The sequence below is a fragment of the Apis cerana genome, linkage group LG10, assembly GCF_029169275.1.
Source record: "Apis cerana isolate GH-2021 linkage group LG10, AcerK_1.0, whole genome shotgun sequence".
Taxonomy (NCBI): domain Eukaryota; kingdom Metazoa; phylum Arthropoda; class Insecta; order Hymenoptera; family Apidae; genus Apis; species Apis cerana.
This window is the reverse complement of record NC_083861.1, coordinates 5,362,975-5,375,424: the sequence shown is the minus strand read 5'-3', so window position 1 is coordinate 5,375,424 and position 12,450 is coordinate 5,362,975. Positions and strand designations below refer to the sequence as shown.

Sequence of the window (12,450 nt, the reverse complement as noted above, 5' to 3'; positions counted from 1 at the left end):
CGCGAGCGACACGGTTGCGCGCGCGCGTTGACGCGCACACAGTCAGCGCACGTACGAGTGTGTACTATACCGGAACGAAGCGGAGAGTGACTAACCTCTGCGAATAGAAGATGGACGTCCAACACCGCTGGGGGATAACCTGGCCGGGAATATAATCCTCGACAGCTGACTGGACACTGGGCTGCGCGAGGATCTCTACGGCTGCCACCAAGAATCCGGTCACAAAACGTTGCTCGAGGACGTTCCTGCGTCCGTCCACGGCATGCTGGAAAACGGCTTCCAGCCTTGTTTCCTTCCACCACCTCTTGGGAGGGGAAAAAAGTGGGAAATATACCGCGATATGATACGTTATACGCGTTGTACCGCGATGGAACAGGAGACGTCGGTTCTTCTTCTTCTTCGAATCATTCGATTCTTTCACGTATGTGTATACGAGGCGTGTAGCGACAAGGTATTGGTAGAGGTATTCTCGCGCACGGGAACAATCCTGGAAGGGAACTCGTGCAGATAGCACGCGGAAGAGATGCAGAGAGGCAGAGGAAGGCGGATAGGGGGCCGTGTGCCAGGGGAACGGGACGTGCACGCGCTCGGGCGGCCGGATACACGCTACCAGATGTTGACGTCTCGCGAGAACCACGGACGCCGCCACGCTAGCGTTTACACGCGAAAAACACTCTCACTCGCGACCGAACACGGGCACGGTATGTTCCGCTAGCTTCTTCCAGAGATTGCCACCTGGCCGGCCATATATGCACCGCGCTTTTCTTTTCTCTCCTCGTCCGAACCAACCAACGAACCAACGAACGAGGCCGACGCTCCTCTCTTCGTCGTCGTCGTCGTCGTTGTCGTCTCTTCTTCTTCTTATTCTTCTTCACTCACTCACTAATTCCCCTTGTCCCCTTGTCGCGTTGCTCTCCTGGCTCCGCTACCAACTACTGCACACTACACGTCGATACAACCACGATCCAACAGTCGTCGTATATATTCCGCGGGATATACGGAGGATATACAGTTAGAGAGAAGCGCTCTTTTCTCTATCTCTCTCTCCCTCTCTCCCTCTCTCCCTCTCTCTCACGAGACGAAGGTGTCGTAAACCCTTGGCGGAGGTATCTTTTCGGAATTTGGTTCGATAGCTGGCATGGATTTTTTCGATCGAGGTTAAACGCAACGGATACGACACGGATGCATCGTGGAATGCTACGTGCACCAGGTGGAGGAGGAGGAGGAGGAGGAGGAGGTTGCAGGATCCGAGTCGGATCGATCGGAACGTGGATCCAGCTGTTCGTGGACGCCGATGTTGTCCGGGACAGTGTCACGCGGCCGTAAACCGTATTGCTCGCCGGCGACCGTACGACTGTACGCGTGGTGGAGGTGGAGGAAGGAGGAGATGGAGGTAGCGGTAGGTAGAGTGGCGGAGGAAAAGGTGGGGAAAGAGGAGGGAACCCTCTTCGTGTTCCTCTTTCAGAGAGACTACCTCGGTGTGTGCACCACCTTCGGTGCGCTGATCTCCTCGAATTCTCTCGTCGGTCGGTCGGTCGGTTGGTCGGCTGACGGGAATTTGTTTTTACCCGAGAAAGAGAGCGAGGAAGGAGATAGATAGATAGATAGATAGATAGATAGATAGAGAGGAAGAAGCCGGATATATATTTCGCGAGGAAGAGCCTCTTCGAATCTCTTCCTCCCTTCCGCCCTTTCTCCTGGAACACCCACCGGGATGTTCTTCAAACTCGGCGAAAAACTTGTCCGCTTCCTGGGAAAATTGGTCTCTCCTGGGAGGGGGGAGAGGAGAAAAGGAAAAGAAAAAGAAGAAATGGACTCAATCACAGTTTCACCTCCGATTTGGACGGACCCCCGCCAACCTGGACTCCCTGGTCAGATTCTCGTGTTCAAAATTGTTCACTCCGCGATACGGGATGGGAAGAGAGGGAAACCCGCGACTCTTGTCCCCAGGAGGAGGAATAATCCCAGAGGTTTCCTGATCCGAGGAAAGCAGGAAGGGAGCGGGATCAATAGCGGCCACGTCGAAATCTCCTCCTCTGTTATCCCGTGACGATGTTGTTTCGCGTAGAACGGGTAGAGGATATATTAGCCGGAGGATATGGCGAGTAGATACGCGACGGCGGTCGGTCTGAACGGCGACGGCAGCGGCGTCGGACGTTGGCAAGGCAAGGCAAGACACTGGTGGCGCAATGTCTTACGGTGGCCGCGGTGCGCTCTATGGCGTGCATCATGGAGGACTTACAGCGGTATACCTTGCCGGGGCTTCGGCACGCCGACGACGAAAGGGGGTAGAGAGAGAGAGAGCGAGAGGGAGAGAGGGAGAAAAAGAGAGAGAGAGCCGGCCGGAGCGAGAAAGAGAGTGGACGACAGAGAGGATCGTATCAGCCGGGTACAACGAGCCGAGGGAATATATACTAGGTAGGTAGGTAGGTATGTATTTCGCCTCGAGCGACTCCAGGTATAGCGGTACTCTTCCACCCCCTTCCCGCTCCCCCACACCGGGCCCCTACCACCTCGCCGAGGGGCACCTCTCGGCCCCCCTCCCCTCCACCTAGCCGCCACTACCACCTGGCCAGGTATCCTCCTCCACCTCTTCCTTCTTCCCCCTCCTCCACTCGCCTGTCCTGGTACCCCACGTTGCCCCTCGTTTTTCTACATCCACACAGCCGCCCCGTGTCTTTCTCTCTACGTGTAGCTGCACGTGTCGCGATCACCGCCACCACCACCATCATTATACCGCCATCCTCGTCGTCGTTATAGTATGTACACTTTTGTATATATATATATATATATGTGTGTGTGTGTGTGTGTGTATCTGTGGGACGAGTATACTCACCGGAGTTGTGTGCACGCGTTTCCCTACTCTGCTCGACTCGCTTCGCTTCTCGGCTTCTCCGCCTCGTTATTCCTCTTTCTCTATGGATCCTCGTGTGTATGGAACACACCGGGTTAACACCGACGTACGGTCTGCGGTCTACTGCTGAACGCAGCAGCGTGCACGGGCTGCAGGATCTCTCAAGGCCGTGAGCTTTTCGGGCCTCGCTTCGACCTACTGCTGGCCGGCCTAGCGCGCGGAGACTTCGACGAGCGCATAAGAAGGGTCCCTGCCCTCTGCGCGTGGAGGAGAACGGCGTTTCGTTCGGCTCGGGATGCTTACTTACTTCGGGATACCGTTTCCGTGCGGATGCTACCGACCCCTGTGCTCATATACTGGGTGGTTTGGAACAGATTCGTTTTTTCTAACTCGTGGAAATTTTTTTTTTCTTTTTTTGGAAAGGTGGTTTGATTCTCTTTCGGCCAATCGAATTTTTGGCAGTTCGAGGTTTGTAAAGGAGGTTTAATTTTTTTAGATCGGGTGATTTTTGGTCTCTCGCTTTTTGTTTATTTATTTATTTTTTTTTCTAGGTTTTATCGTGAATTTACACACTTTCATTTCTAAGGGAGTAAAAGTAAAAGTAAAAGAAGGAGAAGTAAAGGGAAGAAAGGGTAAGTAAATAAGGGGAAATCAAGATATCGTACATTTATTGGATCTTACGATTCTGTTCCTTAAGAAATTCTTTGATTTTGAGAATATTTAAATTTCAATCGATTTAGTATCACTTCGATATTTTCATATAAATTCTATCTACGTGTAGTGAAAGAAGAACGTACAATATACATATAGATCGCAATTGATCGATGAAATAAATGCTCAAAAACGCATTCGTTCGAAGGATGATAAGCCGAAGAAAACCGTCGTATCTCCATCCGACTCACAAAAATCATCCACGACACTCACGTATCCGGCCAATAATTCCATCCACTTTGATCGATTCCGTTCCAAAAAGACAAAATCGCCCGTTTCCTGGCAAAAATCTTGATCCTGACTAATAACCGTGATGGGGAAAAATGGCGGCGTGCGAAAGAAGCGAAGATCTCGTTTGCAAAAAGGAGAGAAACGCGCGGGGTGGTTTGATCGATGATGTCAGAGAGGAGCGGAAAGGATGCGCGTTATCGACGCGTGCACGTGCGCTGGTATTCCGCAATTAAGCCTCCACCGTCTTCGCTTTTTCTCTCCTCTCAGGGAAGACAGAAGACTAGTGATGGGACCAAGTTTTGTATATATATGTATATCTACATATACAAATCAAATTCCATTTCGAAGCAAGACTTTCGAATAACAAGATAAATAACAATTTGTCCATTTGTCTCTTTCTAACCTAATTTGGAGTATGTATTAATAATTTCGAAAAGAATTTACGAATACAATTTGATCAAGAAGATGTGCAACGTCTCGAAGAAGAGTGTACACGCGTGAGATTGACTTTTTCCTGAATTCGTTTCAACAATTTCTTCCTTTCACTTTTGAAAGTGCTCTCTCCACCAAAGTATCGAATTGTTGGCGAATGCTCGCGTCCCACTCGAACCCATCACTACGTAGCACGTGCACGAGCACCAGCTGGTGCGCTTGAACACCAAGAGGGAAAAAAGAAGGGAAAAGGATCTGTGTACAGCAGCCACCCGATCTCGCCGTCTCGCGGAACAGTTCCGCGATAAATGATAACCGCTTTAAATACCAGTTTAGCGCGTGTATAGAATTGAGAGGCGAGTGCACGCCCCGGGGATATGGAATCCCCTCGATCTTTCGATCATCCTCCTTTTGGGGGGGAATTTATCAACGGTGTCAAGCCTCGGGACAAAAAGGATTCGTGGACAAAAAGGACGCTCGTGCCAAGCTGGAAATTCGATGCTTCTGATTACGTTGTGGAAGAAAATCTATCGGATGGATGATGGATTTGATAGGATTTGATATCTGGAATTTTTCAACAAATCTTGAATCTGTGCATCTCGAAAGAAGATGTTGAAGATTCTTTTTGCTTGATCGAACGATCAGAGGAGAGGTTGTGAAAAATTTTCCTCTTCGATTCCTTTGAAATTCTCTTTTTTACCAAGAAAAAGAATCAACGCTGCAAAGACGTCGATTTCAAGTGTTATCTCTTTCAAGTTACTTCATACTCGTTTCAATTTTTCTTTTTGTTCCCAAATTATTTCACATTTCCTCTATTTCGCCTCTCGAAATTATCTTCGATAAACGCCGAATAACAACAGCGAGCTAATCCTCCGTTAATTCTCGAAACATTCCATCCGTGCTCCGCTATCTTCCTCATCGTGAAATTCCTTCGATGGTCGCATTAATAATCGACTCTATCCTACGATAAACGAGTTCGAGGGCAAGTTGGAAAAAGTGGCGATAGCGGAGTAATTAGCTGGAGGGTCTATTAATCGTGTCCATTAAGGCTCGGCTCGGTTGAAACTCGGAGGGAGCCGATTCGAAACGTCCGCGGTATCGATACGCTTCAACGAGAAACCGACGTTCCGTTGTCGGGATGATTTTTCCAAAGAGATGGTCGGATGATATTAGAGAAGCGAACGACTATGCTCCACGTCTTTCTTTTCACAGCCCCTCCTTCTTCTTCTTCTTCCTTCTTCTGCGACGAGGGGTAGCTGGAGAACAGGATGTATTCTCAATAATGTTAACGGTTCGTTTAAGGTCGCACAAGTTCGGCTCCTTTTACTTAATATCGATGAGATATGGATCAGAGTGATTGTTCGATTGTATTCTGCAATTGCTTTCGAATTCCAGGGTGTAAAAGTTTGATTCGAATCGAGGAGAGAAAGGAGAAGTGGAAGATTCATTCTCTTTTAATCGATGAAATTTGATGATATATTAGATGCACGAACTAAATGCAAATGTTGATTAAAAAGAAATTTTGTATGGATTTTGGATGTTGTTTTCTGAAGTAGAAACAATAAGGAGTTAATAAAGTGTGCAGTTTTGTAATCAATCTTTTTTGAAAATTGCCAAGTCAAATTTGAAAAATTGGCCACAAAGATTTATCGTGAAATATATAATTTCTATATATTCCATATGCTTCGAAGGGGGAGAAAAAAATCAGGTTAATCCTTGAATAAATTTTGCAAAATAAATAGGTGAAATAAATTTCTTGAATGAAACTTATTACAGGAAGAAACACTGTGTGTTTTTATTTTCTGAAGAAAGATCGTAAATTACGAGATGCAGGCAAAATTTCTCTGTATATAACGATTTATTAATGAATCATCGATGCTTAGCAATGTTTTTACACATTGTGTATCCAATTCTGTAGCGATGAATAATGTGTCTCCATTTCCGTGAACCGTGTTAACGATGTAATGATTTCTCCATGTATTGAATGATTGCGATTATTTTTACAAGAAAAAAATATCCTTTGGATGACTGTATTAATAATTCTTTGCAGCGTAGATTAATCTTTTTGATTTGAATTGCGATTCTCTTTTGAAATGATAGAAATATACGACGTAAGATAAGGAAAAATATGAAAAAAAAAAATTAATTATCGAAATTACTATCGGTACTGTTTCTGAAACGGTGAACACTCGATGCATCTGTAGAAAGTAATTAATATTAAAGTATTAAATTCTAAAAAATATGAATTAATAATGACAACAGTTATTCCTACAGTAAGCTGAGAACTGATATATATATATTTTTAATATATACAAATTTACAAGGTTAATGGACAATGGACAATGTAATTACCTCTGCTTTATAAAACAAGTTTTTGTCCTTGGATAACTATAATCATCCAATTTTCAATATATTCGAACCAAGTATATTTCACTTCATTTCTATATCCCTCGCAATTCATTATCTAATAAATTCTGAAGAATCATACAGAGATGACTAAATAACCATGAGGTTACAAATTTACCATAACAAACGTAGAAGAAGAAAAAACATGGATTCATTAGTCCTAGTTTCTTCGGATGAGACAGCCAGTTTTAGATCCATCCGTTACTTCTTAATAAATGTTCCATCCTATCATCTTGTATTCGCGTGGGGAACAATCATAATAATCGTGCATTTGTAAATACGTGTTATCGAGCGTTTTATGGTTTCGAGTTATCCATCGTTAATTTTCTATTGTAATTGTACCACGTGTGAATCGTCTCTCTGTTGTTTTTACGATATTTACGAAGATGTCGAGTCGAAACGAAGAAGAAGGTACAGATAATGATACAGGCTTGGTATACATTGCAATTGCACGTAGAAAGTGTTCATTGTACAATTTAACGTAATTAGTATTATCATTGGATGATTATTATTATTATCAAGATTAGAGAAGCTTAGTCATTCATAATCTCGTCAAACGTAAGAGGACAATATGTAAAAATAACATTAATAATATATAGTACAGAGATTCGAAGAGATTATTGACAATGATGGACGTTCGAATTTTTTTGAACAGCTGAATATTATAAAAATATATAATAATAACATTAGAAGAAGGGAAAAATAATCAAATTTCAGAAGCCATTAAGATAAGAAATTTCCTTTTCCAATAATATCATCGTATACTGATTATACAAGCAAGCAGAGAAGACCTACTTCGCTTCAAAAAAAAAAAAAGAAAAGAAAGAAATGAAGAATTTTCTTCGTTTAATCAAGCGAAATAACCAATTAAATCCACGAACTTTAATCACAAGCCAATGCAAACTTGCATACTTCTTTTGGAATGCAATATATCAAAGAAGCCTTTACGTTCCTCCAAAGTAACAACCGTACAACCATAACGTTACCAACTACTGAAATCATTAACCCTTTGACTGCTATTAGCGCATACAAGGTACTCGACAAGGCGCCTCCAGGCACCCGACACGATCCCTCGTCGTGGCAAAATCTCTATATAATCGTAAAACAGTTCAAATAAACCGTGTCATGAGTTTACTAAAGATAATCTACTTATTAGCGAAAATTGGTCCAATTTTGACCTCCTCCCACGTGTTTCAGCGCAGGTGTTGCTTTTAAGAATAATGGCGGAATTCTTGGTCGAAGGCGCGCCTTCGAACGTTTGCGTGGGAGTTGTTCGTCTAATTGTGGATCGTTAAAGGAACGAGCCTACCGCCGCGAGGCTGTTGCAAGCGAGACTCAAAATCGTTGGCGTTTCCGGTGAACGAGCAACGCGTTTAACCTCGATCCAAACTGCACTTGCCTTCCTTATATCTATATAAGTGTTATAATTCGTGAGAAGATCGATCTTAAAGATCGAAATAAATATAGAAATTTCGATCGATCGATTGTTTGTTATAAAGGTAATTGAAGCGATTGCATTGGATGAAGCGAGATGGAGATAGAGATGGCGCTGTGAACTGTCTCACTGTCTCCTTCTCGTTTTATTTAACGCGAATTCTCGTGAATGTATTATATATTAATATCCTGTATATTTCTGTTTAATATTGTTAATTCGTTTGTTTCTTTTTTTTATTTCTAGTGGATGCGTTTTTTCTTGTTTCTGGATAATAGTGGAATCATCGGTGTCATCCCAATTTTCAATGATATAGAATAAGGTGAGTTTTAATTGAAATATTTGTGGAGAATAATTTGAGAATGATTTAAAAACAATTATGGCAATAATAATTTTCAAAAATATTGTTTCTTCGTGATAAAATTGATGCGATGGTAAATTAATTAAATAAAATTGTATAGTTTTTTTTAATAGTAAGAAAAAATTAATCCCATTAAGAGAAATTTATCGTTTTTTACTAAATACAAATTTACTATAATTTCGATAAAAAAAATTTCCTCTAATTGATTACTTTTTAAAAAAAAATTACACCGAAAAATGAAAATTTAATGATGTATAATTTAATATTTTTATATTTGGTCAATTTTTTTATGATATTTTTTTTTTAGACAAACGGCTATTAGTTACTGATTACTCATAGTAGATTCACACTGTGAAAGAATTTATCAATTTTGATGACTCCCCAATTTCGCCTCGTTCTTTTTTCCTTTTTCTTTTTTTTTTTTTTTTACTTAGTTTTACTATAATCTTCTGATTTCTTACAAGAAATAAGAAGAATCATGCCGTGTAAGCATTTTTCAACGCTGATGGCTTTCGAAATTCGCCTGTTTTTACGTTATCCCTTTCTTTATTTAAATGAGTACAGAATAGCTAATTTAAATTTTCGTTTTTTTGTGCATATACGCGAATAAAATCGGACAGGGCAAGAATTTTTCATTCTCAAGAATTTTCAAAACATATCTGTTTTTATCGCTAATCTTTTTATTTCTCTCATAATCGTTCAGATTCTTCAGATTCATTGAATTATATTGTGAAAGATGGTTTCTCTTATTTATACTATTTCTTACATTTCTAACTTTTTACATAAAATCCTACTATATGAAAGAATATTTCAAACTTGATGGACGTTCTTTTATCCATCATCTATATTCTCAAAAGATAATTAATAAGCTTATAATATTCTTTAGATTTGGAATATTGATTAAAGAAAATAAATCGAAGAAAAGATCATCTTACAAAAAAAAAAAATTGCCTCTTTTCCACCTGGACAGATGAACACAATGCATCGATCGTATCGTGTAATGGCCCAATCATTTGTACACATTACTCTTCCATCGTTATTGCGCATAAGCAGCTCGTTATATTAATACAATTAACTACAAAAGGTTCTGCAAAAGGAAGGAAGCAGGGCATATATACGAGCATCACCATATCCATGAGTAGGAGAACCTGTTCTTCGACCAGACATTACAGATGAATCGTTAATTGAGCACAATTCTTTTTACGGACATGGCAACAGTCCCTACGAATCGACGGATATTTTTGCGTCTTTGTTTCCGTAATTGTTCGTATTCTTTTGGTTCTTTTTCAGGAAATGAACGAATAGGAATTAGAAAAATTTGGTACATGAGTGAAGAATTAAAAAATAAGTTAATTTTAGTAACAATGGTACAGAAAATGTATTGCAATAGTAATGTTGCAAAAAAATAATTTCTTCATGTTGTTTCTTTCATAGTAAATGTGGAAAAATATAAAAATAATTTTAGATTATAAAGATCTACTATGAAGGTGTGGATAAAGATATGAGAAATAAGAGAAGTTAATATTAATTTTTAATGATACATTGCAACAATGATCTTGCATAATTTTTGAAATTAAAATGTTGCAATGAATTTAAAAAAGATATAAAAATATAATATATTTAGATGAATATATGGATGAAGATTGAACAAAAATGTTCAATTACAAATTTTCATTTAAAGAAATATTTTGGAGATTTTATCAAAATAGTAAGATATTGTTAGATCAACGATTAATTGATTTTTTTTGTACTTATAAAACAATTTATTTTTTAACTTATTTTGGGATTGCACGAAGGGTATTTGGAACAAATCTAAAAATAAAGAATATACATACCACGATTTAGTCACTACAATTACACGACCTAGATTCCATTATACTGCTATGGGATAAATTGGATAAGAGAAGCAAGGAAACGTAATTTAGCCTCTAAACACGCCTCTAGGAATTATTACAAAATAACTGGATGAATATTCTACACAGAAATGGTTTATAATATATATAATTGAGAAGAGTATAATATAAAATAGTTTAAATAATTTTATAATTTCAAATTTTAAAAGTAATTATACTTTTAAATAATTTTTGAAATATCTTTCCACGTTCGACAGAATGTAGGTCACAAGAAATATAATGACAGCTCCCAAAATTGCAAAGGGCTTCAGTTTAATGTTACCTGTCCAACGTTAAACTCCTATCAAATTTTAAACCCTTTTCTCCAAAAGCATGGGATAAAAGCATATAGGTGAGTAGTGAGCAGATTTCACAATTTTATATATATATATATATGCATCTAATATATGCACTAAATGATGCATTTACAAGTAGTTGCATGTTAATGAAATTTAAAATTATTTTTAATTATTTTTAATTTATAAGATAATAAATAAATGTTAAAATTGGTGGTCAAAAGAAAATTTTAATGCTATTTTTAAAAAGATCCAAAAATCTTTGATATTAGGTGAATTTAGTTTATAAATTTATTAACACAAGACTTTAAATTGAAAAATTTTATTTTATCGTGGATACCACCAATTGCAGGACACTTTCTATCTAATCACCAATATTATTTATAATATTTTTTAAAAGAAATAAAGTCATTACATAAATTTCACATAGGGATCGGAATAAATAAAGAAATAAAAAATAAAATCACACGTTTCATTCACTCGATAGTTGTATATCCGATCGAAATATTTCCCATTCAAACGTTTATGTTCTACTGAACTATATGAACTGTAACTATAATTTCCTCCTTAGCGCAGAATATATCTGATATTATTAGATTACGAGACACCGATATCGCTCGTTATTTTATCAATGTTCGCACATTTTTCAAATGTCTCGCGCCAGTTAAAAAGATCGGGAAACCAGTTTTCAAAATCATAAACAGCTCTGATTCGCCATTAGTCGGTGACTTACATTCCAACGAGACCTCTAGCGTCTTTGGCCATTAACTACAACCGAACGACCGGATGTCTCGTAATCGTTGGCATTAAAAAATTACAAAACAGCCTTCCTCCTGATCGAAACCAGTTTTCAAAATCATAAGTAGGGTCAGTGCTTGGCTTCGAATTCCACTCGGATCTTCAGTTTCTTCTTCCATTAACTATTTAATGGAAGATTATATAATAAATAATAACATGGAGATACGTATATTATTGATTTTATAGCGTAATACTTGAAACAAGTTTCCAATTGTAGGTAAAACCTTGAAACGGATTCGAGGAATTTTGTTTATAGGAAAGAAGATGTAATACTGTGTTCAAAGTGTTTTTTGTCCGAACGAATTTTTTCCCACAAAATTTTAAAGCAATTAAGGTGTGAAAAAGAATCTTCGTTTCACAGGAAAGTGAAGGAAAAAATGATAAATATCGAAAAGATAGGTAGTTTGAAATACGTTTTCAGTAGAATTTTTAATAAATTTAATTTAATATTATTATTAATTCTACCAGTTTATAAAATTTACGAACCGTGACAATTCAACGATGGCTGCGTTTTTCATACACGGTCTTCTACTTTTAATCGAATTCTAGGAATTGTTGAATTGTAAGTAAAAGTATAATTTTAACATTTTTATATATGTATATGTATAAAATGGTCTATAAAATTATACAAATAGTAAGAACATGGTAAATGTAATAATAACTAACGAGTCGAGCATAATAGTTAATAATGTCTAAGCTCGGTTATAATCGTGAAATAATAAAGGTTATGGATATTCCAAATTATTATTAACTTCGGGTCTGATTTCACTTCGATAAATAAAATTCCTGAACGATCGATCGCGATGCATTTTAAAAAATAAATTACTTTCTTATTATCTTTAACCAAGTTATATCTGCACGTAGATAAGATTGAAAAGAAGGTAAGTCTTTAATAATTTCCTGTTTTCGCAAAGAACAGTTGTTTTATTTAAATTTAATTTTTAAACATTCAACTTGTATCTTGTTTCATAACAAGTACGATATATTGATAATATTATCCGAAGGAAACGATTTATTTATATATCGAAGAAATATCT

At 38.4% G+C, this 12,450-nt stretch overlaps 1 protein-coding gene and 1 long non-coding RNA gene across 12 annotated transcripts in view; one reads left to right on the top strand and one right to left on the bottom strand.

The window, feature by feature from the left end:
* LOC107992891 (protein sister of odd and bowel-like) overlaps positions 1-2,861 on the bottom strand; it is a 160,067-nt gene extending 157,206 nt beyond the window's left edge. The window contains exon 1 of one of the 3 annotated variants that reach the window (XR_009831589.1): positions 96-2,384. The gene's annotated coding sequence lies outside the window, so the exon portion shown is untranslated. Of the gene's footprint in view, positions 1-95; positions 2,385-2,836 lie in introns of those variants that run through there. The other 2 variants (XM_028664370.2, XM_017049004.3) reach the window with 2 other exon arrangements.
* LOC133666848 (uncharacterized) overlaps positions 1-12,212 on the top strand; it is a 77,370-nt gene extending 65,158 nt beyond the window's left edge. Inside the window, exons 5-7 of one of the 9 annotated variants that reach the window (XR_009831598.1) lie at positions 8,313-8,388; positions 9,314-10,135; positions 10,224-12,212. This is a non-coding gene — a long non-coding RNA (uncharacterized LOC133666848). Of the gene's footprint in view, positions 1-3,405; positions 3,487-7,836; positions 8,134-8,312 lie in introns of all 9 variants that reach the window. The other 8 variants (XR_009831592.1, XR_009831599.1, XR_009831591.1 and 5 more) reach the window with 8 other exon arrangements.
* The last annotated feature ends 238 nt before the right edge of the window (positions 12,213-12,450 follow it).